Genomic DNA, 5,774 nt, shown 5'->3' on the forward strand with positions numbered 1-5,774 from the left:
TGGGTTTCAAAACACAGAAAACTCTACCTAATGTGTCTCAATAAAAGATTTCATTAGTTTACATGGCTAAACATGCTCAGGCATAGCTAGATTCAGTGCTTCAAAAACTATCAAAAGGATTTGGTTTCTCTCTACCCCCTCAGTTCTGCTTCCTCAGGATGTCTCTATTCTTAAATTGGCTCTCCTCTCGTAGTCAGACATGGCTGTCAGCACAAATCCAGACTATACCTTTCTATATCCCTTTCCATCAGAAAACAAATTAATGAGAGGGCTCGTCCAACATTTCCCAAAAAAGCCATAAAATTCACTCTGATTGGATAAGTTTAGGATACAAACCCACACCTGGAATAGTCACAGTCACCAGGCAAATGCTGTGTGACCGTTGATTTAGGCCCGGGTCTTGGAGCTGGAGGTGGAATTTCATCCAGGAAGGTCGACTGAAGTGGGAAAGAAGTTGGATCTCTGTATGAAAATTAGGGTCCACTGGCAAAAGTAGAACACTTGCTGGGGAGGCAAATAGCAAACGGCCCCCCCAACCACATCTGGCCAATGTCTTAGAGTTGTTTGATGCAGAAAGTATGCATGTTGATAAAAGGCACCAATGAAATTCATTTATTTAGACTACTCAAAGCACCCTAAGCAAGCCTTTACAAAATCTCATTGTTTCATCATAAATATGGGATTAATTTAGAGGCAAGAAACAAAAAAACATAGGGATAAATAGGTCATTTGAAAGGAGAAATATAAACAGTGAGATGCCCCAAAGGCTGGTCTGATTTAATACTTCAATATATTGTGGATCAGGGGTCAGGACACTTTTTCTGTAAAGGACCAGATAGTAAGCATTTTTGGTTTGGCGGGCCATACATGTCCTAGCAAGAAAGCACCCATGGACGACATTTAAATAAATGAGTTAGGCCGAATGCCAATAAAATTTTATTTTTAAAACTGGTAGTAGGCTGGATTTAGCCCACAGGTGGTAGTTTGTTGACTCCTGTTATAGATGGATAGTAATGTTCTACGTAGGAATATGGGCTCTGTCGTTAGATGTGTGTGTATTTGAGTCTGGCCTCTTAATTACCAGCTCTATATCCGTGGATAATTTCCTTAACTACTCTAAACCTCAGTTTCCTCATGTGCAGAAGTAATAATAAGAGACATATGTGAGTCATTAAGAGAATTAAAAGAGAAAATGCACATAAATCAAAAAGCGTAATGCATGTACGTAGTAAGTAGTCAGTAAATGGTAGCTCTTTTTATTATTATTAGGAATGTCCATAAGGAAAAACTATAGGAAAACATTGTGAGGGAGAAGAGAGATGAGCTTCAGTGTTGTTTTAAGGATACACATTTATTAAAACATTCCAACTAAAGTTTTAGAGTAGTGGGGTTTGTATCATCAATACAACTCAGGAAAGCGAATTGCATCTTTCAGGGAAGGCTCCACAATGACTCTTCTCTCAAGATTCTGATGAAACTCAAAAATGCCCCAGAATTACTGGATGCTATTTGTTTAAAAGGTTATTTATGTATTTTGAGAGAGAGAAAGAGACAGAGAGCAACCAGGGGAGGGGCAGAGAGAGACAGGGAGAGAAAGAATCCCAAGCAGGTTCCATGCTGTCAGCACAGAGCCCAACATGGGGCTCTAACTCACAAACCGAACCCATGAGATCATGACCTGAGCCGAAACCAATAGTCAGAGGCTTAACTGACTGAGCCACCCAGGTATATTCCCAGATGCCATTTTTGAAAGCATCAGTAACAAAAAAAATATTATCTTGTTCAAATTTATTTTGTGCCCACACCTGGAATTCTGCATACACTTGTAATGATTGTCCTTCACTAAAGACAGAGTAGAGTTAGAGAAAATTTGGAAAGGGCCTGCTGGATAAATTACTGGTTTACGTGGGTGGACACATGAGGGTCCACTACGTTTAAACTGAATTTATAACACTGACTTTACAAAGGTGTGGTGAGCATTAAATGCCATAAATGGATATTTCACTTTTTAGTAATGTGAACTTGAGTATCATTTACAAATTAATGCACTCAGCACAGAGCCTGGCATAAAGTAGGCATTCACCAAGTATTAGTTGCCTTTCTTCAGATGCACACAGAGCTAGACTTTATGCCCAAAGGGATGAGTCTTCCATGCACAGGGAAAACTGAATTTCTATATGACTCTCCACTAGGTTACTATGAAGCAAATGGGATTGGTGGAATACAGTCACAACCTGCTTATCACTGAACTGGACCAATGAGAGAACTAGAACCATGTTAGATATGTACTAGAAATCAGTGTTCAGGAAGCAGTTTCAAGTAAACCCAAGAATCAAAGCGAATACCAGGAAGTAATACCAAGAATTTAGTGCATAAATGCTCAAAGTTATAGTGGCAATCAATGACTATACAGCATGGTCTAGGTACCAAGATATTTCTACTGACTCTACTAAATGGTGTAACTCACTTCTGGAACTTTTGTTTTTAAAATGTGCACAGTGAATCTTGCGTGGAGATGATACTGAGGACCCATGATGCTATACTCCCTTGAAGGCTTTTCCATTCTCTTGGCCAAGTGAGACCTGAAGCTTCATAGGGAGGCAATGAAACATACCCACCAATGTAGAAGGTTTTACAGATGTGACATAAGCTCCCAGAGCTCTTCCAAGGACGTGTGGTGTTAGATTTTTGCCAAGATGCTGGTATATCCTAAGTGGTCCATTTTGTTTAAAAAAATGACTATTGTAGTTATAGGATAGATAGTGCTGGGTGGAAAAGATCTTCCAGAGTCCAGAAAAAGGTGATACCTCTTTTACCATCCTGGATAGAGGTAAAGGCAGTGACAGCAGGGGTCCTATGTGTTGCTATCTGGACAGAATAAAGATGGTGAGTGTTAGGACAATTATATACTCCTGCCTCTCTGTACGTGCTTGTAAGGGGCTCATGTCTATAGTTATGTGTTAGGTCTTCATCCATGATGATATATTCTAATGGTTAGACTGAACCGTGTATTATTGTAAGAAGCAATTACTTAATAGAAGGTATCGTGGTTCTGGGTGTGAGTGAAGGTAACTGCAGGAATTAAAAACCACAGGCATTTTGGAATTTTATTACAGCTGTAGACAAAATGAGAGAGATAAAGAGGAAGGATGATTGTTGATGTAAAGCTCCCAGGGAGGACAATCTTCAGTGGACTCAATACGGTTCACACTGTGGTGCTGACTTTGCATAGTGAGAATCTTATTTTTTTTTTCCAATGTGCTCAGTAGTGATTAGGACCTGGAGGATTGATGCCATTAAAACCCACAAAAAAGATGATGTATAAGCCAAAACCAATTTATTTATTTATAATGAGAATTAACTGCTAAGTAGGCTATAATACTCATGTCAGCTGGCTAGCAAATTTTCTCCCCACAACAAAGTTTATATGGGAACATAATTACAATCATATTACTTCTTAGAGCATGGGGTCACAGCAAAGGGAGTTAGGTGGCAACCTTAATGGCTAATTACACAAATCGGAATGGCCTGATGCCTCCGCTCCACTGTACATAGACCTACGAAATCAGCTCTTGGTCGATATCCCCTCTCTTAGTCTAGAGAGATTACAGATGCCCTATGGTTCTTTAATCCCCCCCCCCCTTGTCTAGACTCCCTGAAGACCATTCTCTTGTTAACCATTCTTTCTTCAGACTTATCATAAAATCATTAGATTTTATCTTGCTGGATGGCAATCATGTAGCAGATCTGCCTCCCTAAAACTACAATCTTGATTGGACCTGGGGGCTCCCCAAGCCTTTGTAGTTGCAGACTACATCTTTAAGTAGGTTATAGCTCATGTGTTCTCAGTAGATTTTAATTAGTTGCACTCTCAGAGAAGTTCCCTTTGGTATAAGTTCGGGGGCAAACGTCTGTAGAACTCTCTTTATGCTAAATAAAGAGTTTATTCTAGTTGAAGTGAATGGTGTCATTATAACAAAATATTGAAGGGGTAAATAAAATGGTTGCTAGCTAGTAGACAGTAAAGCATTATCCCAGTATCTTATTCATATGCTCAGTATGCCTGTTGGATTGTATCACATAGAGCATAAGAATTTCTTGTCTGAGAATTCCTCAACAAGGGGCTTCTAGAAATTAGAGGTTTTAGAGCCCAGAATTAATGATCTGTTCTGAGAGGCTCTGAAAACTGAAGATTTTTTGGAGAAGAAGGTGATGTCGCTGCAGAGGGAAGGTCCAAACAAGAAATAAGGTGATGCATCTTTGTGAGAGAGCACACAATGACAAATTGTATCCCTAATATAAAGAAAGATTGTGATGAAGCCAACTGAATGCTACCATCAGCATTCTGGGGCCATACTGGGGTCAGTAAGGAAAGTGACTGGAGGGTATTGGGTTAGTTCTTTATTACAGAACTGGTGGTGCTAGATCAGGATACCTCCAGGCAATTGCAAGACACTTAAAGTTCGAAAAGATCTATTTGTCAGAGGCTTTCATACAAGCCCAGTACCACATGGGAATTTCTTGGCACAACTGGTCTCCTTGTTATGAGAGCATATGGAGTAAGGTGGATGTATAGCAAACTGTTGATAAAGGAAGCCTCTTGTGAATGCAAATAAGGATTGGCACGGTGGTTAGCGAGGCATTGATGGACAAAACGATCTATTTGTTAGTGCTACAGGATGAAAACAGTAAGGCCTTAGCTGGGTTTAAGTACTGTCAAAGTTAGTATCATTCTTCAGGAACAAGGCCAAAGTACAATGACGCTTCATATTCTGAGAGGTCTTGATGGTTGCTAGGAATTACTGATTTTTCTTCATGAAATCCATTATGGGGACATACATCAGCACCAAGAAGCAAGGAACAGAGGACTGATGATTACCAGCAAACATCAATTATCACTGCACATCTGTAACATTTTAGAAAATTGTGTCTCTCCAACATGGCACTACTTTTGTTCAGAAGCATTAGGAATCCATACACAGAGCTGCTGTGTGCTAAAACCACAACACTAGCAATCAAACCCTCACTTCTTCTTAAGTTTTATGTATAGATGGTGTTAATATATTTGCCCCAGGATTTTTCAGATGGGATCGTTCAGAGAATTGTCTACCATTGATTGCTTTTCAAGATTCTCAACTAGATGAGGCTCCCCAGAGGTGGTCCATAAGGGTATAGAACTCAACATTTGGGCAATGATCCCAAATGGTGACCACACTAAGGCCTATGGAGTCAGAAACTACTACAGGGTCTGACTCTATGTCTTTAGGGGAGATTTATTTAGCTAGGTTCCCTTACCTGCCAGGTATAATAGACATAGTAATTATGATAAGACTCCTTCCCCAACTCTCACTAAATATTTGTCAGAGGTCATTATCCTAGGCCATTTTGACTTGGCTATTGGACATACTATAACCTAAAAAAGGTTATTGAGGAAGAGGGGAGGAATCTGGAATTAATAGGGCCTTACTAAAACATGTACCTGCCTGAAAGGCTAGTTCTCAAGGAAGTGGACCAACAGTTCCAATCAGAGTGTTCAAAAGGCCATGCCATCTGGTTAGTCAATAGCCAAGAGATCCAGTTTTTTGGGTAAGCAGAAGTCTTTAAATGGCAACAAAATACATAGCTGTATTGAAAGGTAGTAGAGCTGTGTTTCCATAAGGGTTGGTTTGTGTTGAAGCTGGCCTCTTTTCAATAGGTGGAGCAGGTTCCAGCCTCCAGTAGAAAAATGTTGGTAGGATATGAAAAAAGAAAAGAAAAGAAAAGAAAAATGTTGG

The sequence above is a fragment of the Herpailurus yagouaroundi genome, unplaced genomic scaffold, assembly GCF_014898765.1.
Source record: "Herpailurus yagouaroundi ecotype Mexico unplaced genomic scaffold, PumYag 67700, whole genome shotgun sequence".
Classification (NCBI taxonomy): Eukaryota; Metazoa; Chordata; class Mammalia; order Carnivora; family Felidae; genus Herpailurus; species Herpailurus yagouaroundi.